The sequence below is a fragment of the Periplaneta americana genome, chromosome 3, assembly GCF_040183065.1.
Source record: "Periplaneta americana isolate PAMFEO1 chromosome 3, P.americana_PAMFEO1_priV1, whole genome shotgun sequence".
Taxonomy (NCBI): Eukaryota; Metazoa; Arthropoda; class Insecta; order Blattodea; family Blattidae; genus Periplaneta; species Periplaneta americana.
The window spans coordinates 43,769,449-43,793,155 of record NC_091119.1 but is presented as its reverse complement, the minus strand read 5'-3'; positions in this window follow the sequence as shown (position 1 = coordinate 43,793,155).

Genomic DNA, 23,707 nt, shown 5'->3' with positions numbered 1-23,707 from the left:
TTTCTCATCTTCAGAAATAAGTCTGAAAACATTTTCCGTCGTCTTCAGACTAAAATAAAAAAATAATTTTTGATATCAAACTTATCACCTCTTACCGGCGCATTATATGTGTGCGACTATTGACCTATATCACCGCCATTCACCGCCTATTCGTTTAGCTCCCGTGCGAGAGAGCGCTCTGATCTCCCCACTAAACACGCGCGCTACGACCGGTTATAATGTCGGTAAAGGCTGGTTCACAATAAACCGGAAACGGAAACGAGAACGGAAATAATGTTAAAATATATGTATTTAAATGTGAGCATTCACAATAGTTAATTGTGAATGCCCATATTTAAATACATTTTTATTTTAACAATATTACTGTTCTCGTTCTCGTTGTCGTTTCCGTTCCCGTTTTATTGTGAACCAGCCTTAAGTTGTAATGCCGCACACTGTGCGTGGACTACAGTATGTAAGGGATGGAGCCGTGCAGCGAATATAAATAATTGAATATTCGAATATTCAATTAATGTGAACTTTCGTAAAATTAATAAAATAATTATGTGATGCGCCCCAGGAAACCATGCCACATGTCGCTTGGGGAAATAGTTTAGAATATCAGAGAAACGAAATTCGTGTCGAAATTAATGATTCCTAGATTTTCTCACGGAAATGTATTTTTTAGTTCAAATAGATCATTCTACAGAGTGATTCAAGAGGATTTACCGTCCTTTACGGAGCTTATTTCCGAAGACATTCTGAGCAAAAAATGTCATATAAACATGGGTCCTATTCTCATTATTTACAGAGTTACGTTTCGTTATTGGAATGCATTACTGTGAACGCGTGATCTTGGTCAGCGTGCAGTCAGCAGCTAGCGAGAGCGCTACGGATATCAAAGATAGCTGTATGCAGTTATGTAGAGCGACGAGTGCCGTTCACAAGCGTGCAGCCAAGTGTACTCAAGCGGACAGCGACATTTTTAAAATGTGTTGTAAACTCTCTCCAAGACTGTAAATTAGGATGCAAAATTGAACTGCAAATAATTAAGTAGGTGGAAATGGTGTGATTTGTAACAATTGTTGTGATAAGTGCGTAAGAATAATGTAATTTTCTAGTTAAAAATGGAAAAAGATGTCTGTACGAAGCAACTGAGGGGTTCATAGCACATTTTTAGCTTCATAATACTTGCCAATTAAAGAACTGCTACTTCTGAATGATTCATTCTCCATTTGTATTATTCTTTTACCTTCAAACTAAAGAAAAAACGTATTTTACAAACAACTTTAAATTAGTGTAACTCTGAAAATAATGAGCTTAGGAACTATGTTTATATAATATTTTTGCTCAAAGTGTCTTCAGAAATAAGCTCCGTAAAGGGCGGTAAATCCTCGTGAATCACCCTGTATATGCAATAGATGAATAAAATATTGTACTATTACGTTTTTATAGATTTTTTGTTTCATTAAATTTTAAATGCCATTTTCTACAAATTGGAAAAAAAACATAGCCTATATTAATCTTTGAAATGCAATGAAACGTGTAACTTTTCAGCTAGAGAGAGAAACTTTTTTTCAGAATTTTGTTCTCTGTTAATAGAAACAATAAACAGAAAAATTATTTTTGGAGACATATGGCGTGGTTTCCTGAGCCTCATCACATGTTTACGAGTACTTACTGTATTCTTAAAATTAAATTAATTATTTTTCTCATTATAAAGAATGTCCTTTATTTGCAATCTAGAAAACGAAAGTTCATGTTTTAGTTTTGTTAATTGAGGACCTAAGTGATTTTTTATAATAGTTCATAGGAATAAATTGAAAACTCGACATAAAAAGGCTGTAAGTGCCAAAGAGACAAACCGAAGAAAACAGAGCTTTCTTATGTAATGTAGGCCTAATATCATACGTTTTAAACATCTGTAGGAGATGCTAGGGTCGAATAGTTATTTACGAAATGAGTATCATAATATTTCATATTCCAATACGAGATTGATAACGAGTAGAATATTATAATATGAAGTTGTAATAAATATATCGTACAACGTTTTATCTACTATGATGAAAAATTACTTTTTAATAAAATTAATTGCATTATTTTTATTGGTTTTGAACATGTCTTTTGTAGAAAGGCGATTGTATTATTATTATTATTATTATTATTATTATTATTATTATTATTATTATTATTATTAGTTTCTTCTTGTGAGATGCGATTCGTTTATGTTTGCTTTATTAGTTTTGAACACGATAGGTTTCTGTTTCTAAAAGAAGAACAGTACTTGGAGAAAATAAATAAACATTGTTAAAATGAGTTCAAACGAGGATTCAGATAATTAAAATGCTGCAAATTTCATTTCATTTAATGTGTAATTCACATTATGCAACCAGGTAGGTAACAGTGTCATTACTAGGGGCCGGATGTTGATGAAAAGTCATATTTTTATTTTTCACATTAGGACGATGCCTAAGGCATTTACTTTATTGTATCATGGTACTCTTTATCGATGGCAACCTGTAGTGGTTATAAGAAGAAATTAAATTAATTGATTATATATAATTTGAAATGGTAATGGAAATTACGGAAAAATGGCTGAACGTATTTTAATAAATGACCCCTCATTTTGAAGCTTGGAACTCAAAGTTTTTCAGAAAAATAATAGTTTTCAGTGAAATGTCAATTTTTCAACACAAGTTTCCTATTTTCCAAAATCCATCTGTCGTCAGTTATGAGAACTAGCTAATTGCATTTCAGAATAAAACAAAACACACACTACAGTAAACAATATTACACGAAGGCCTTGATCTGCAAGAATGCTGACATGTTTAGTGCTTAAATTAAATTGATTATTAAAAACTTAACTTACTAAAAATAATTTGGATATTAAAAACTACAAAACTTGAGGTGGTTTGATGACATAGAAATGAAATATTATTGTAGTTAATGCCATGATGTGACTATTTTTCATTAATTATACATATTAATGCTATATTGATGATACGAAAGTGAAACGTTTTGGGGTTATATAAGTAGATGTAGAGAATAACTTAAATTAGATTTTGATTTCTATATTTTACTGAGTGGCGGCTATATAGTATATGTTACTGAAAGCTATAAAACTTACGTACGTAAGATAATAATATTATTAAAAATCAAATATTTTTACAGTTATTAATCAAGTGGGGTTGGGTCTTTTTCATATATTTAATGGCGGTGTGGTGTAGATATTTATATGCGTGGTTCTCTTCAGTATTGGCTCGAGAGAGAGTATCTTTCATTATTATGGAAGCAAATAACTTTCAGAATGTCTGGTATTCTTCATTGAAAATAAATCTGAAAAATGTTTATTTGAACGTCTAATGAACTTAGTTTGCAGCATTTGCTGCACAAGCCACTAGTTAATATAGAAATCCTTTCTATGTTAATATCAATGTAAAAAAAATAATTCTTATATTTCATTTTTTGACGTTTTTGAACTAATAGTTCGTTTTTATATTTTTTTCGGTATTTTTGGTCATTTTTAATACTTTGAAGAACTTTTAGACCATTTGGAATGCATTTTACTTTCTTCTTTACCGATAGGTCTGTTAAATCATTTTCTAAGCAAATAAGTCAGTAGTAATTACCTACTGAATAATTGAATAACAGTGAAGTTTGACTTTTATAGTTTGGAGCAGACTCTAAAGTCCATCCCTCATTCCATTGAAGGCTTCACTTCACATAACGGAAGTAATATAAAATGCTTGAAACAGCTTAGTTTAAGTGAGGGCTTTGACCGCTACTGTTCTTTTGTCAGTACGAGGGTGTCTTTAGAATTTATGTTTGGAAGGGGGGAAATTTCACCGTGTCCTGGACAGGACGTTGTGCCCTCAACATGGTTCGGAAAGAATGTCTACTATAGTAGACAGTATTTTTAACACAAAGATTGCAAGAATGCACGCTGCGCCCACAATTTGTTCTGTCATTCACACTCTCTCATCTGGAAGATCTGGTAACAAAAGTGAGGCGCGGAAGGAGGAGGAGACAGAGAGTGAAGGCACTGACCTCTGATTGAAACACATTGTAAACTCTCATTAAAGTCTATAGTTTTCCTTTAAAGCCTTCATTTTGTTGCATGCTCTTTTCCTTTATCTTACCCAAATTCCAGGAAGTTGCCTCCTCTCTCCGAGATTTGCAGGGCAGTCATTGAAACAAGGTGACTAATTTTTAAGACGTTATGGGGAGAGTACGGTGATAATATTTAAATGTCATTTTCTTTTAATTTCATGTCATTTTCCCATTAATTTAAGGGCATTTTAATGATAATTTTAAGTAGATTTTTAGATCATCAACATCCGCCCCCTAGTCATTACCTAACCAGTTGTGTAACAGCAGTATCATTACATTACATAAGTAGTTGCGTAATAAAGTATCATTACCTAACTAGTTGCCTAATTACTGCATTTATAACATTTTTATTTTTATTTTAGTAGGTTATTTTACGACGCTTTATCAACATCTTAGGTTATTTAACATCTGAATGATATGAAGGTGATAATGCCAGTAAAATGAATCCGGGGTCCAGTTACCCAGCATTTGCTCATATTAGGCTGAGGGAAAGCCCCGGAAAAAACTTCAACCAGGTAACTTGCCCCAACCGGGAATCGAACCTGGACCACCTGGTTTCGCGGTCAGACGTGCTAACCGTTACTTCACTACATTTTTGTTAATGCTGTAAAGTCCAAATTACATAAGCAAAGTGGATAAATAAAATTGCAATGGAGCTTATCATTTCTCTTAGTGGATTAAGCCAGGGACACACCCTTTTTAATTAATTTTCAAATATATTCGCATTTACAGCCCTTTTTATGTCCAGTCTTCAATTGTGAAGATCATTCGAAACAAAGTAAACTCATAAAACGTAAAAGGAGAAGGAATGTGCCACTTTCCTAACACCAGTTCTTTTATATTGATATGTAAGTTTATACAAAGATGTTTACAGTTTCATTGAAACTTCCAAACTGCTGTTGACGTAGATAATTTGAAGCCTCACAGTAAACAGCTCACAATGTACTCTATCTGAAAGATTTGACAACATTGATTTTTCCAGTCAGGTGTAAACTCTGCCTGACATGACTCTGACACTACCCAGACAGCGACTTTCACGTATATAAAAGTTTGATCGAAAGTTCATTGAAGTCTATTACAAAATTCTGATCATATACAGTGAAGCCCGACCGCACTCATCTGACGACTTTGCAAGAGAGCCAGATGTTCGTTCAGTCACTATAAGCACTTCGTTTGTGTCCCATTGTGACAGAGTCACGCAGAAATGCACACACACAAGGCGCCACTCTCTTCCTCCATAAATTTCGGAGCATTTGAGGACATGCGTTCCTGAAAATGAGATTGTTTCAATGTTTACTCTATATATCTGCCATCGGGAAAATCACTAAATAAATTAAAGAATTTCTTGTCACATTTTCTTCAAACATATAAATTTTCTACAAAATCTTCATACATTTATTTAAGTATTAATTAATTCATTTCCTCTTTACTACTCACGATTCCAGGACTTTCTGTTTACTTTCTTAGTATACGTAGTATAAAGAGTTAATATTGTGATGTAGCGAAAACTACATTTTGAGTTTTTTTTACGAAAATGCATGTTTTAGTACGGTATCCCTGATGTCAAAAATGTGACTTTGCGCAAAGGGCTTCGTGCTCCGAGCCCTGGGGGAGCCGTAAGGTTTATGAAGCTACTCCTCAGAGGACCTGGCCATGGATGAATATATATAGGATGCGAAACTGCGGTCAGCACCATCTGACGGAAGGGAGTTCAAATAAAATGATCAGCACCCGACATCGTGAGTGGTGAACATTAGAACTACGTATTGTGTAGATTGGCCAGATTTCTCTATTTATGCGTTCGTTCGAGTCGAACAGACGATGCTCGAGAAGGCAAGATGGCAGCCAGAAACTTGCTAATTAGTGGACATAAAGTGATACTAATTGTGTGTATAAGCATTTATGTTAAACAGTGATGTTTATGGACGTTATAAAAATAGTGTTGCTGAATGTATTGTAAAGTAGTAATATAATAAATTGAACTATCTAAGTAGTTTTTGCACACTTTTCCATTGCACTGTACACTAAATAGCCAAAGAATACAATCCCATTTATCTAACCTTTTGCTTTATTTTCTGTCTCTGTTTGGTTATATTTTAATTGGGTAGTGTAAAATAGATCGTCTCTTTTATCATCTTGTTGGCTCCGGTAAGAATTTTCAGTGGAAGATGGTGTGAGAAATAAAAATGTAAATGTTTTATTTTAAATTGGGTTAGTTGAGAATATCGATGATGGTGGGGGGGGAAGGAATATTTTCTGCATAGTTTCACATTTCCGTCACCATGTGCGCTGCTAAATGCATGGAATAATTAGTTTTTCTTTTCGCTACTTGGTGCTCTGCTAGATGTAATAAGTTCTCCACCGTCCAACAGATGGCAGCAAGATCAGTTTCTACATTAGCGCCTCTAGTATGTGTTACGGGAAACTCAGTAAGTTTCGCATCCTGTTGTATATTCGTCCATTGCCTGGCTCTGTTAGAGCTGAGGCGGGATCGTCCACCTGTCATCATCAGACTCACGAATGTCACTTTTCGGACTTGCGCGCACAATGAACTGAAGGAAGTCTAAATGCAGGGACCCGTCTCGAATCCAGCTCTAGAAAAGACAAGCCAAGTCAATGAATACTTCTTCTTCTTCTTACCAGATTCTCTTTGCTTCATACACGTATACCCTTTGACACGGAAATTGGTCGCTGTTCAGAGACTAAGTCGCACCTCGAAATAGCTCGGGAATCATCATGTGATCTGTATTTACACGTGTGTGTTATACATAAAGAGACTCGAAGTCCGGTTTTTGTAAGAAAGACCTCTATCACTAAGTCATAAAGACTTCTTAGGGAATACGTTGTTTCGTGACATACAGATACGTCGCTGCTACGACTTGATATCATCTTTGGACCTCAATGCTAAATATTTTCCCGTATGCATTGCATGCTATCCCGAACGACACTTATACAAATTCACGGTACAGCAGAGCGATCATTTTCCGTGTCAAAGGATATACTTCTACTTTTATAGTTCTACATTCTGCTTATTAAAAGTGAAACAGATAGAGTATTATGGTGCTGCAAAAAATGTGTTCGAGATTTTTGCGAAAAAAACCTGTACGTTTTCAGCATGTCTATTATCGAAAAAGTGCTTTTAATTATGTCGTATGTTTTCCTTGAGCTATTAAATGGGATTTTATTGACATTCAGCATATACAGCTGCTGTGTTCAGGAAATTAAGCACATGAAATGAAATGCACTAAAAAATTGAAATCAAGAACACACAATTGCGATCTTCTTCAAAAATCGGAAGACAGCCTTCTTCAAATTCTTTTGTATTAAATGTTTTCCTCGAGGATCTCTCGATTACCATGCTGACCGTCGGTTCAATCCCGGCCGAGGGTAAAGAATATTAAAGGACGACAAATTCTAATTATGGTTCCTTCATGAGGAAAAGAAAGCTGGGAGGCTCTTGTCCTAAATTTATGTCATTATAGGACCACTGTTTCTGGTAAAGGACTCCAGAAAAAATTTATCATTCGACGACCAAGTTGAATTTCGATACTGAATGATTTCTGTAGCGGAAGGCGACGTTAGATTAAATTAGTTTGCTAATTAATTTGGTGTTCGAGAATAAGGTGCTTAGGAAAATATTTGGGGCTAAGAGGAATGAAGTTACAGGAGAATAGAGAAAGTTACACAACACAGAACTGCACGCATTGTATTCCTCACTGGCATAATTAGAAATATTAAATCCGAACGTTTGAGATGGGCAGGACATGTAGCACGTATGGGCGAATCCAGAAATGCATATAGAGTGTTAGTTGAAGGGCCGGAGGGAAAAATAACTTTGGGGAGGCCGAGACGTAGATGGAAGATAATATAAAAATGGATTTGAGAGAAGTAGGTTATGATGGTAGGGACTGAATTAATCTGGCTGAGAACAGGGACAGATTCGGGCTTATGTGAGGACGGCAAAGAAACCTCCGAGTTCCTTAAAAACCATTTATTTTGTAAGTAAGTAAGATAAATTGATTTAAGATATATAGGCCTGCAGGATCCTCAATATATGACTCTTCCCTCAGCATTGACCTTGACCAGAGAGTGTCTTTATTTGTGAGTATTACCATTTCCAAACATGTTTAATAAAGTAGTTGTAAACCCATTTGTTACATGTGAGTCATCATTTGAAGACATATTACATTTTAAATTTCATATCACATTTAAATGCCAGTTTACATTAATATGTATATTATACATTATGTTAGGAATGATTAATAATTTGAATAGCTGTTTTAACGAAATTGTGAATAGTTAATGGCGTAACCTATTTATACCTAAGGTGGGGATCTCAGAGGAGAGGGAGGATAGATATCCACCCAACAAAAATGTCAAAAATACGATTTTCGATCTCAGGATAGTTTGTATGTCTGTATGTTTGTTACTTTTTCACTCGATAATGACTGAACTGATTTCTATGAAAATTGGTATGTACAGTAAAACATGTTAGTTCCACTTCGATTTTAGGTTACATGACATTGGAAATACTTCCTTTAAAAGAAGGGTTGTAAGGGGGCCTGAATAAATAAATCGAATTATGTCGTTTATTATTGATTTTTACGGTAATATTACATAACAAAAGTTGATTTACTAATTGTTTCCGTTAAGTTTTATTCTATGCAAAATTTTGATAGGACTGATATTTAACGGATATACCAGTTTTAAAATAACAATACGTTTCATGTCAGTGCCATATCAGTCACACATTATAAGAAATTAGAAACAATGACTCTGCGTTTATTTAAGGTGGCTTTGCAAGGTTAAGAAGCGATGGATTAAAATTTAATGTTTTAGTAAGTAATAAAATTTGTCATAAATTTTCGAAAAAAAATACCGCAATTAACATCTTGCCTTAAGAGAATATTTAGTACAAAAATAATAAATAAAATGTTGATATTAAATTCATATTGTTATACATATTTGATTTCAACAAGAAAAGTGCACAACTCTTTTGGTCCTTTTTGTTACTTTACTGTTATACGTGTAAAATTACAGACATAATTAATATGTTCAATTTATTTCTTTATTTATTTATTTACTTATCTATCTATCTATCTATCTATCTATCTGTCTGTCTACCCTCCCACCCATCCACCCATCTATCTATCTATCTATCTATCTATCTATCTATCTATCTATCTATCTATCTATCTATCTATCTATCTATCTATCTATCTATCTATCTATCTATCTATCTGTCTGTCTGTCTGTCTGTCTGTCTGTCTGTCTGTCTGTCTGTCTGTCTGTCTGTCTGTCTGTCTGTCTGTCTGTCTGTCTGTCTGTCTGTCTGTCTGTCTGTCTGTCTGTCTGTCTGTCTGTCTGTCTGTCTGTCTGTCTGTCTGTCTGTCTGTCTATCTATCTATCTATCTATCTATCTATCTATCTATCTATCTATCTATCTATCTATCTATCTATCTATCTATCTATCTATTTATTTGAATCATTTTTTGATAAATTAGACTCAACTTGTAGATACTGAATGTGAATAAAATTCCTGAAATAGAGTTGAGGAGAAATCTGTATACCCAAATGGATAGACAGACATACAACCGGAACATAAAATACCATTATTATGATAACAGAAATATTGGCACTGTGTTTCCGCGAAAATCTCTAAATAATCCGTTTTTTTTTTTTTTTTTTGCGACATGACAACATTTTCTCTCGTGATTAAATTTAAAAATTGATATCACTGCATTGCTGCTGCAATTCGTAATGGATTTCGGTAGAATATTTGAATATATCGAGGACATCATAGCAGAAACGCTTAACAAATGTCCGACTCAGTTATTCCCTTCTTAATCCACATAGCCTACCTCAAGTGGGTTGAAAAGACATCTAGGAACCAACAATGAGCGCACACTTTCTGTGTGACTTAAATTTGTGGTTTTCTAGTGACGTACGGTAACGTGTATTATACAAATCTGACTTACATATATAGCTCCCTGTACTAGAATAATTTCAAGGGAACCTATTTAGAGTATGTTTGAAAACAATTGAAAATTATAATGGATATGAGAAATAATTAAGGAAAGTACCTTCTTATGTAGACCAGGTTAGGAAAAATCATTACACATTTAAATGATTCTAATGTAAACGTGCAGTTTTGTTGAGACGCCCTTCTGACATGATAAAAAAATTATGATTTATTTAACGACGCTCACAACTCCAGAGGTTAATCAGCGTCGCCAGTGTGCCGGAATTTTGTACCGCAGGAGTTCTTTTACATGACAGTAAATCTACTGACATGGGCCTGTCGCATTTAAACACACTTAAATGCCATCGACCTGGGCCGGGATCGAACCCGCAACCTTGAACATAGAAGGCCAGCGCTATACCGACTACGCTACCGAGGCCGACTTCTGACATGATGCCCTCAATCTGTGTACCACTTTTGTTCATTTTCAGACAACCTCGCTTTAAACGCTATCTTTCACTAACAACCCCAAAAATATTTCACAGTCATTACCTAAACTTCTCATATCTCCTTTGACAGCAAATCAGAAATAGGACACAGATTTCAAACTTTAGCGCATATCTGTTTTGTGAGATTAAATTTCATTTCGCTCGGTTTCACGTTTTCTGCAGAATATAAATTGAGATATATTTTCCTTGTAAACGTCTACAGAACGATAAAACGAGCTAACAAAAGAAAAGAAGAGTACTTGGAGTGAAAACACTCCCACATTATTGCTGCAGTGTATGTCTGAAGCAGTATGTAAGAAGTCCGCTTTGTGAACTTCAAAGGGTAGCTTGAATAGATTACCTATGATTTTACTTTCTCGTGTCATAAGTGTAACGATGCTAAAAGAAACCGATTTCAAAAACTCTGAGGGAAATACATCTGTTACTAAGACGGTGGTTTTCGTCTGTTTCTGTGTTTACAGCGATTTTTTTCATTTTCAGTACCTATATGCTAATCAATTAATTCGGGGATTATATTTGTTAGTTTACGACGCTGTGTCAACTATTAGGTTATTTAACGTCGATGGAATTGGTGATAGCGAGATGGTATTTGGCGAGATGAGTTCGAGAATTTGCCATGGGGTTACCTGAAATTAATTTCAGAGTTGGTAACTCTTGTACTGTAACGTGTAAACAACGGTGAAACCTGAAAAGTAGCGGCTAAGAAACGAGCTGCTCCTTACGTTTTCATGCAGCGCGCAGTTAAAAAGTAGCGACGTGTGAACAAGGTTCTCAGGGTTGCAGTCGCAGCAATTTTATAGAGGGTGGTTTATAAGTACCTGTACAAACTTTGTAGGTGTAGTATAGGTGTAAGAATAAGACTAAACTGTTCTATACAACTGTTCCCGCAAATCCTTACGTTCAGAGTTATGATGCATAATGTCCTAGGCATCAAAGACATGGGTCAGCAAAGCCTTCGGATGTGTCACGTTCGCCTACATAGCGACTGCGGTAGATTTTTGTTATTCGTACACCCCACTACAGTCGATTCCGACCTGATACGACTTTGTCTACTGTGCGTATGTATTACTGATCTTGAAATATTACAGACTGCGTTCAACTCATTCCGAGCAATTTCACAGCCATTTTGAGTTCGTTGCTGTAGTTTTGCTACGTTCGGAATTTGAGTGGCGTAAACGAACGCCTTGAAATGGCCTCAAAGATAAAAATCCAGGAGTGCAGGGAGTTCAGGTCCGGTGATCTGGCTGGCCAAACAATTGGTACTGCACGACCTATCGTACGGTACACATCTGATGCCTAAAGAACTAACGATAGAATGAATGTGTTCTAACAAGACGTGGTGACGGTAGGAAATACAACAGCGTCATACAACTAAACATAACTACGTAAAATAAACAAAGTCCTATCAGGTCGGAATCAACTGTAGTGGGGTATACGAATAACAAACACCTACCGTAGTCGCTATGTTTGAAAGTAAGGATTTGCGGGAAAAGTTGTATAGGACATTTTAGTCTTTCTTTACCTCTACATTACATCCAAAAAGTTTGTAGAGTTACTTATGAATCACCCTGTATAGGTTTTGTTAAAACTTTTGCAGCGGTTGCGAACAGTGTTGCCTCCCAAATGTGGCAATGATACTTTATATTCTTTGGTTAGTGTTTGACGTGATGAAAATAAATTATTTGTAAGTTACTAAATGTGCAACGCAGTCAGATTATGTTTGCTGGTAATATAATTATTTTTCTTTTAATTTACATAGCATTGTTTCAAACAGGAGAATTACCAACAATGCTTACGAGAATACGCTATTGCTTATCATTTGTCATTACATGGTATTGTCACAGTCCTAACATTTTGTATTTTATTAAGGCTGGCGGGTGCAACTTTTCAAAATTATTAATTCTTACGAAATAGATAATTTGGAGATGACTTGTTTTCGTACAAAATTTTAAAGTATTAGATACGTTTAAATAGAATAATTTTAAACAATTGAACGTATTAATAGTTTTTCATTCAGAATATGAATTAAATGTGTTATGCAGGGCGATTCACGAGGATTTACCGCCACTTATGGAGCTTATTTCCGAAGACATTCCCAGCAAAAAATGTCATATAAACATTTTTCCTAATCTCAATATTTTCAAAGTTACATTAACTTGAAGTTGTTCGTAAAATACCTTTTTTCTTTAGTTTTAAAGGTAAAAAAAATATATTACAAATAGAGAATGGCCTATTCAGAAATGTCATTTCTTTAATTGGCTAGTGTTCTGAAGCTAAAAATGTTTTGTTAATTGTTTTGCACAGATTTTACTTTTCAATTTGTAACTAAAAATGACATCATTCTTACGCATTCATCAAAAAAATTGTTACAAATCATACGACTTTAGGAACTTGATTCTTTACAGTTTAATTTGCATCCTAATGTATAATCTTAAAGAATTTACAAGAGTGGCGTGATTTGTAACAATTTTTGCGATAAATGCGTAAGAAAATGTAATTTTGTAGTTCAAAATCGAAAAAAAAATCTGTACGTAGCAGCTATGGAATTCACAACACATTTTTAGCTTCAGAATACTAGCTAATTAAAGAAATGATACTCCTGAATAGTTCATTCTTTATCTGTAACATTCTTTTACCCTTAAACAGTAGTGGCCCGCGGTTACAAAGGCTGGCAGTTCTGCATGAAAAATGGTGTATTTAGCAAACGCATGCTGTTTATTGCATCTAAATCGGATGACGCGTGTAATTACAGCCCCTTCTCGAAGTTGACTGTGCATCCGAAATTGTACTCCAACCATCCGTGCGCTACACCTCTCCCACCTGGTACAACTAGTCTCGTAGTGGAGATGTGCCTCACATGCTTTTCTAGATTTTTAAGTCAAATTAACTAAATCCTTCACTCCGGTGTTTGTCCATGTATTTTCTCCTCTAAACAGAATACACGGGTGGGGAAGAAAGCGTTTTCATGAGCGCAGCAAAAAACCAATCGTTTCCGTTACACATTTCGGTATTAAAATGACTAGTAGGCTACATGATTTCCTCGACCTTTTTCAGAAATTTCAATATTTAAATTTTGTGTAGGACGTCCTAATTTTTTACGTTAACATGCAATTTCTCTTTTAATTTCGAAAAGGATTGGTTGGTTAGGTTACCATTTCATTCATTTTAATATAAAATATTTCCTTAGACACACTGACTAATCACATCACACCACCCACAGTACTATAACACACTGGAACTGTAATGATATAGAGTAGTCCTGAAGCCTATGTGTTCTAACGCAGGTCATAAAGAGATGAGGGTGTTCGCGATTCTTTTGTATATAGGGAGAGATCTGCTTCGGTTGCAGCTCTAATGCAGTCTTATGGGACGGTGAAGAAAATCAGTTTTCTGCTGCCGACTACCCTACGTTGAGCTTCAGGAACTGCCGATCACAGATCCGAAAAGTACACTACAGCTAAAATTGTCGAGCAGTTCAAGGCTCCTACAGACAGTAAAATCTCGAATCGAAGGAGAATGAATTGGAAAAATGGATGAAACAATGAACTAGATTACATAAAAGCACGTTTTACATTTTTTATCTTTTCAGATCCATTTAAATGGCGGTTCTGCAGCTCTGCAGTTCTTATTGTAGAGCCGCCCCTGCCCTTAAAACTCAAGAATAATGATATTTTAAAACAACTTCAAATTAATGTAATTCTGAAACTATTGAGATTAGGACAAATATATATATATATATATATATATATATATATATATATATATATATATATATGACATTTTTTGCTCAGAATGTCTTCGGAAATAAGCTCCGTAAGGGACGGTAAATCCTTGTGAATCACTCTGTACAGACTTCAGATTACAATATAACATTAATACTATTTAACTTATATAGTAATCGGCTGTAGAATATATAAATCAATATTCAATAGAAAATGTGAATATGCACATAACCTGTATGGATATTTGTCACTGAAACGGTATCAACAGTTAAAAAATTAAGTATCAAAAAGCTGTATGATACTGAACAAAGTCTCTACATTGAGAAATCCTCTTCTCAAGAATGATGACAATCATAGAAAGACAAAAATTAATTTGGGATGTATTGCACAACTTTTATGACGTCTGCAAATTTATTCTGGTTTATGGAAACTTTTCAAGAATATGCTTCCATTACTGGTAGTGAAGCCATTCTCAGGAAACTTTGTTTTATACATTGCAATGAAAGGATCTACTTCAACTTCACCAAGTGCCGACCTTCTCTAAGTAAAACTTTCATGAAATTGCAGTTTCTCATTTCTTGTTTTTCCATGTGAGCATTTTGATGGTACAGTTTTCTTATAATACCCCGGCCACCAGTTTTTGAAATCAAGTACTGTATCATATTTGAAATTACCTCCTTCACAGTGAAGTTCTATGACTTTGTTGATGATTCTATCAGTGTAGCACAACGCTGAGGAATGTATAGGCTATATAGCTTTTCCTTTAAATTTTTATCTTCACGACCCCAAAATCACGGTCACGTGGGTTAAACGAATGCCCATGTAGTGGGGAAAAGGTACTTAATCTCAACGAAGCGACCAGTAAGCGACATTAGAAATGTGACTACATTGTGGTTTAGATTCTGTCCTAGGCAGCCATCACAAAAGATGTGAAGTACGTATCTTAATAGAAAACTGATCTATTCAATTTTCAAGTTTAGAGAACAGATCGTCTCCAGGATATTATGGCATGTTTTCTAACTAAATAGAGATTTCACTGCTCAATAACTTCTGTATCAAGTGGAAGGAGACGACTTATTTTGAACCTAAATATGATCTGTCTATCTCTTTATAACAGGATAATGAAAGAAACTAGATTTTGTTAAAAAAAAAAAAAAGCGTGACTGGTTTTCTGACTCATCTATTCAATTATATCTAATTCTCAACATTCATTCATTCACAGTGTTCTGCCCAAGGGCAGGTCTTTCACTGCAAACCCAGCATTCTCCAGTCCTTCCTATTTTCTGTCTTCCTCTGTGTCTCCTCATATGATCCATACATCTTAATGTCGCCTATCATCTGGTATCTTCTTCTGCCCCGAACTCTTCTTCTATTCACCATTCCTTCCATTGCATCCTTCAGAAGGCAGTTTCTTCTCAACCAGTGACCCAGCCATTTTTTTTTTCTATTTCTGATCAGTTTCAGCATCATTCTTTCTTCACTCACTCTTCCAACACAGCTTCGTTTCTTATTCTGTCTGTCCATTTCACATGTTCCATTCATCTCCATATCCACATTTCAAATGCTTCTCTTAACTTCGTCGTAATGTCCACGTTTCTGCTCCACACAATGCTACACTCCACACAAAGCACTTCACTAATCTTTTCCTTAGTGTTTTCTCCAGAGGTCCGCAGAAGATGCTCCTTTTTTATTAAAAGCTTCCTTTGCCATTGCCAATCTCTTTTTGACTTCCTTCCTGCAGCTCATGTTACTGTTTATAGTGGATCCCAAGTATTTGTAGCTGTCCACTTGCTCTACTGCCTCATTTAAAATTCGCAAGCTTACCTTCTTTACTTTTCTTTCTACGACCATATTACACAATAATACAATAAGAACAAAGCAAATGGGAACAAACATGTCAAAGTAGTACGACACTTAAAGCTCAACTGCGTATGAAACTGGTTATTTATTTATTTATTTATTTATTTATTTATTTATTTATTTATTTATTTATTTATTTATTTATTTATTTATTTATTTATTTACTAGCCGTACCCGTGCGCTCCGCTGCACCCGTTAGAAATAAATATAAAGTAATTACATAATTAAAATAGGGCGTTTGATCCAGGGAACATTCGTGTTTGATACAAGGATAAATCGTTTAATATGTTACTTAATTTAAATTGTATTTAAAATATTAAAATGCGATCATTTTGATCCAGAGACCACTCATTTGGTGCAATGACAATTTCTTTAACATGTTATTAATTGTTATTCCCAATTATTTTTGGAAGAGCGAAAATTAACAGAAAAATTTTGGCTATGTTTATATTATATTATATTATATTATATTATATTATATTATATTATATTATATTATATTTTATGCTAGACCATGCCGAAATATAGTAATTATACACCTGGTAGAAGACCTATGTCATTAAAGTACACCTACTCATTAAAGGTCAGGTCTTTCAGCCAATGACGACTCAGCTTACAGGTGTTCAGCCAATGACAAGTCAGCCTTGTACCGTTATAAAACCGCAAGTATCGATTATTCTCGGATATGCAATCGAAAGAGAATTAGTGAAAAGTCACGGAGGCTGGAAATCCAATACTGTCGCAGAAGGTTATGTTCTGTTACTATAATAATTAGCGTTAATTGTAAATAATATTCAAATAAATTCAATTTGTCATCTCGTTTTTCAATGTCGAATTCAATAATCAAGGTTATAATATTATAATATTATCAAGTTTAACGGGACTCGGAAAAAATCAATACTTTCGCGTCTGCGCACATCTCACAATTCACGACCTAGAACAAGGTCACTTCCGATCTTGTCAGTTACAAATAAAATGTATACATCTGAATACCGGTAATTTGAAGTTAGAAATATGGTCGAGCATAAAAAGTCGTATGAAACTCGCCTATAATGGCAATTAAGAAGCTCGTATGAAAATTATGAAACTCGCTTGCGCTCGTTTCATAAATATCCATACTCGATTCTTAATTACTATCATTATAGGCTCGTTGCATAATATACTAATATTATATTATAGGCTATTATATTATATTATATTATATTATATTATATTATATTATATTATATTATATTATATTATATTATATTATATTATATTATGTAAAAAGTGTGTCGATAACTCGAATTAGAAAGTTTTTAATTGTTGTGGGAGCTCTTGAATCTCAGGAGGAACAGCCTTTACAACAGCGCAACATAATCTGCTTGGCTTATTACCCAATTTTTTTGCATTGCATTTATTGCATACATATTTTATGTATTTTAACACGATTCAGTTGAGCATAGTTAAAATTTGAATTATAAAATAATGGATTGCTAAGCTAACGTACTATTACTGCATACTAAATCAATACACTCTCGTTGTTCGTTAATTCTCTGAGATAAAAATGAATATGTTCATAAACATTATTTTAAGAAATACAAGAAATGAATATACAGAATAACCTATCAAGTTTTCTGTGCATAAGAAGCTATTTTAATCTTACCTGTCCTCAATTCACTCACAAGTTACTGTAATAACATTATAGCATTATGTCCATCCAGAGAAGCTACACTTTCCAATGATGAAATAATAATTAATTATACAAATCGGTTAATTTAACTTCCTATATTACTTCATACAAACACAGAAACATTGTCTGTAGGCTACGTTTCATAGCTTTCGATTGTTGTGTCCAAGGCCCCTTATAGACGAAGTCATTTGTTTTTTATTTCAATACACCGCCTTAGATGGCAGTTATTTTAATTTTAAAACTCATTTATCTCATTAAATATCAGTCCTATCAAACTTTTTCAAAGAATAAAACTTATCAGAAATCATTTTCAAAGAAAGTTTTGTTATGTAACATTTTTCACAAAAATGAATAATAAGCGAGATATTTCGATTTATTTAATTCAGGCCCCCTTATAACCCCCCTTTTAAATAATGTATTTTGAATGCCATATAGCCTAAAATCTAAGTTACAACGAACTTAATTTATATTCCAATTTTCATCGAAATCCGTTCAGCCATTATCTCCTGAAAAGGTAATAAACATACAGACAGACAGACAGACATACAAACAAAAAATTTAAAAAAGCGATTTTCGGTTTCAGGATGGTTAATTATACATGTTAACACCGATTATTTTTAGAAAATCGAAAATTACCAGAAAAATTTTGGCTACAGATTTATTATTAGTATAGATTTATTTATTTATTTATTTATTTATTTATTTATTTATTTATTTATTTATTTATTTATTTATTTATTTATTTATTTGTTTGTGTGTTTGTTTGTTTGTTTGTTTGTTCGTTCGTTATTTCGTTGGTTCGTTTGTTTGTTCGTTTGTTTGTTTGTTCGTTCGTTTATTTATTTATTTATTTATTTATTTATTATTTACTTATTTGTTCATTCATTCATTCATTCGTTCGTTCGTTCGTCCTTTCCTTCGTTCCTTCTTTTGTTCGTTTATTTATTTATTTATTTATTTATTTATTTATTTATTTATTTATTTATTTATTTATTTATTTATTTATTTATTTATTTATTTATTTATTTATTTATTCTGTCATTCATTCCGTCGTCCGTTCCTTTCTTCCTTCGTTCTTTCGTTCGTTCCCTCTTCATTTCCTTCCTTCGTTCGTTCATTTATTTATTTATTTATTTATTTATTTATTTATTTATTTATTTATTTATTTATTCATTTGTTCATTCATTCGTTCGTTTTTTGCTTTGTTTTTTTTTCAGTTTGGTCGTTCGTTCTTTCGTTCATTGATTCGTTCATTCATTGATTCACTCATTCATTGATTAATTGCTTCATTCACTCATTAAAATGATCTGCAAGAGAATGTAGTAAAACTAACAAAGTTTTAGAAGTCTTTAATATGAAAATCTCTTTCTATAAAACCAAAGTAATGTCTATGGAAGGAATATATAATAGAGGAGCTAAAATCATTATAAAAGATCAGTTAGAACAGGCGAATAATTTCAAATTTCTTGGATGCGAACTATTAATATATTATAATTTGAACCAAGATCTAGATAACAGTGTAATAAAATATAATTCAATAAATGGATATATTGACAGATACTTACGAAATTCAATGAGGAAAAGGTCAAACTCAGATGACAATATACAGTAGTATCGAAATCGATGCTATTTTATAGTAGTGAAACCTGGATAATGATGAAAAAAGACAAAAATAACACTGAAAGCTGAGAAATGAGATTTATGAGACAGCTACTATGAGTATCTCTAAGAGACAGAGTGAGAGTGCAGACATGAGAAAGGCACTGGGTATAAGAAATAGTATAGCTACTGCAAGAGGTAAGTCAATACCAAAAGAACTGGCAAGGGCTTGTCAACCGAATATCCCCTGACAGACTACTGCAGTAAACAATGGTAGACGGGATATAGGACGGCCGAGAACCAGGTGAAAGACCAAATTCAAGAATAAATATCTTTGGCGCGGAACGGAATAAATCCCAATCCTTGGAAAGGGAGAAAAAGGTTTTGCTTTACTTTTGTAAAACCTTGTACAGGGACATCATTTTATTTTTACTAACATTTTTAATATTAACCTGTCTATACCTTTAGAGAGCCGGAAACACCGCTTGCTCCCCCTCCAAGACTGGAGTTCTATGATACTGGCGTAAAACACAAATCACTCTACTAGGTATAGGAAGGAAGAAAGGTAGTTCATCATTTACGTAAACTAGGAAATATCGCGATTTTGAGTTTGATAATTTCCATTAGGTTTTTCTTTAATCAAAGTATAGTACTGTATTAAAAATAAGTGTTTTTACTCAAGAAGTGAGTTATCCATGCGAACGTATTCATTATGCAGTGTATATTATACTGTCTACAGCACATTAGCGTACAATATAGAGAAAGAAGTTAAATTGAAAAATAATCATAATATGAACATTTAAACACAATTTTGAAAATGGTGGCCGTTCATTTCGATAAAGGCTTCAGTTCTTTTGTGCATATTATCGCACTATAGACTATTGCATCTAATTCCAATTGCCAGTTTCGTCCTTCGTACTAGTAACTCATGTCGAAATAATTCTGTACCTACTCTACGTACTGTAAATTCAATCTTCACTTCTGCCCGACCCGCACAGATAAAATTACTCAGACATGCTATCTACTGTCCGTCCAAGTGGTTATGCCGCAGGATTGTAGAAAGGGAGGAAATCACGTGGCCCTTTTATTTAAGTTAAATTAAACAGCTGTATAATATTACGTAAACTTCCAATTCCTTAGAGAAATTAATGTTTTCAGAAAAGAGCTAAGACAGCCCAGCTATTACAGAGGGGCGAGCAGAAGCAGGTGGGGGAAATCGGGATGCGACGTAGGCAAACGGACAGTACCTGTGCGAAAATATGATTCAATATTGAAAGCTCTTTCGTCACTGGAAAACGCGAACATATTTCCGGAACGTACTATACTCAGTAACTCAGTACTGCTTACTATCTGCTGTCTTGGATCTGTGTGGAGGACGGTTGAACTTCCTTAGTAGAAGGGCTGGGAGTGAAGTATATTCAAAAACTCAGGTACAATAAAAATTGAAGTAAAAATAAAATGATGTCCCTGTATGTGTCACTCGGGAACAAAATTTACGTATGCATATTGTCGAAAGTGTTACAATTATAAGTACATATACTGGGTGTTCATTTCAAAGTGTGTCATGACGTCACTGTTGATGAGTCAGCAATTTGAAGCGAGTTTCAGCTTTTGTGCCAGAGAAGTTGTCTATTAATCAAGGCGTTCAATCTGAACTTGAGAACGTGTACGGTATAACTTGAACGTCGTAGCAACAGATGGCGGTCTGTACGGTCTGTGTGCTACCATAACCTCTTTCCAACTGTATTTTGCGCGGGCAAGTCATACGCAGGGTATTTGTTATCATCGGTTGCGTACGGAAACATTCCAAACACAAATCAAATGCTCCGTGTCCATGTTAACCGTCGAAATTAATATCAACAAATACGTAAGTAATCGTCTCAACTCTCTCCACATATCCCGACAGTAAGAAAAAACTCACCTCAGTACATGTTTCGAAACAGTTCACATTCCTGCCACTACCGACGTTACCGTACGTATCAGTAAGTACTCTTCTGAATGAACGCCGTACTTGCTAGGCAACTTCTCTGGCACATAAGCAATACACCTCTGCGGAAGTGTAGGAAGATTGCATTCTCTAGGCTCATCGACTAGCCACATGACGGCATACAGCGAGCCATGACACACTTTGAACTGAACACCCAGTATAGTCCACCTGTTTTTCCCTGCTTCCCTAAAAGAAAAGGAAGTGGTTTGAGCCAACTATCATATTTGCTTTGGATGCAGTATTCGTGCTAGATTAATAGCTATAAATAAATAATAGTCTGATTTCTTCCGAAATGAGAGTATTTATATTCGAACATTGAAATGTCGATACTGTAATATAACTCATTTTTATAGAGCCATTCATGCCAGACATTATATTGGCGCAATAATCTAATTGACGTTCCTTGATGCATTCATACATCGCCACACTAATACATTCATGTAATGTCAGGCACTTGACGAGGGAGTCACTGACTCCTCTCGACCGATCGAGGATTAATTGATAACATTTTCAATTTATGCGCCTCGTATATTTACATTGGCAGCTATCGCTACCAGTGGCGGCCCGTGAGCCTGACCTGTGGGGTGGTCACATTTAAGGAGATGTTAGAGCAGATCTCACCACTTATGTTTATAGGTGATCGACGATCAGGTTCAGCACAACTCACTAATAATTGTATATGAAGTTGCGTGGAGTAGGGAGATGCTTATCGGGCGGGACATGGAGCATCCCTAAGCACGTCACTACAAATAGAATTTTTGTGCACCTGTGTTGGAATGAGTTGCGTGCCGAATCTGCTGCCTGACTAAGTCGGCCCCACCACCTGCCACACCATCCATTCCTCTCCAGCCATCAAATCTGCATACTGTATTTCCGGTGGTGGTTTTTTTGAGCCTTACAAATCTACATTAGTCGTCATTAGACTGACCACATTGTTTAAGGGGTTAGGTACAGCTTACAGCAGTAAAAGTTTTGAAAATATTCAACATTATTTTTCCTCCATTACTGTATCTTGTACAATAATGAAAATTGGTATGTGTAAACACTGTCCTTCTGATTTATGAAAAAATATTTTTACGATTTAAAAAAAATATATTTTTTTTTCAAAATTCAAAATAATGGCAGTTCACTGTACAGTGATGAATCATTTCCCTCATAACTCATAAAATTGTTAACTTTTTCATGCTCTCTCTCTTTTATTTTATTTCTGAAACTCATGTTTATAATATCATGCTCTTTCAACTACATTCCTTAATAAATAATATTATTTTTATTTTGTGTTAGAAGAAAATACTGTACTGATATTTGACCATTTTTAAATGAATTTATTTTTTATCAGACAATCTGTCAAATGTAGAGAAGTGATATTGCATCATATTGCAGATATGACATGCATAAATACACACAAAAAATTTCATCACAGAATGTTGGATAGTTTTTTAGTTATGTGGAAAACGCTTCATCACTGCACAGTCAACTTAATTTTGAAAAAAAAAATGTAAATAATTTTGTTTAAATCGTAATTTTTTTTTCATCTAGTAGAAGGACAGTGTTTTACACATACTAATTTTCATTATTGTACAAGATACAGTAATGGAGGAAAAAATGTTGAATATATCCAAAATTTTACTTGCTGTAAGCTGTACCTCACCCCTTAAGGCACAAATGAGACACAGAGCATGTACCGACATCAATGCTAGATTAGTAACACCATCATACTTAGGCAGCGCTCATCATATTAGGAAGTTTAAATGCAGAAAACGAACGGACGTGGCAAAATTTTTCTTTGTTAACCGCACAATAGTAGAATGGAACAGCTTACCTGCGGCAATCTTTCACGGTGGTTATCTCAAAATCAATACATTTAAGGAAAGGTTGAGAAGATTAGACTGAAAATGTAATTTTAGGTGCAGTGTAATTATCTAAGTTGTGTCATGTAATTAATTAAGTTGATATATAATTAATTAAGATGATATGTAATTAAGTTGATATGTAATTACTTAAGTTGACAATAGTTGGATTTAATAGAAGTACTTATAAGTTAGTTACCTTTCGCTTATTGTAGGCGTTATTATAGCGTAGTTTTTAATCATAGTCCTAGATTTATTGCATCTATTTAATTATAGTTAGAATTACATTTACGTTTATTTTATTTTTTATTCTATATTTATTATTTTTTCGTACAATTATTTAATTTTTATTAATATTTATTATAATGTTATTATTGTGTATTATATATCACTGCCACAGGGTGTATACCCAATTGTAGTGTTTAATAAATAAATACTTACAATACAATACATACGT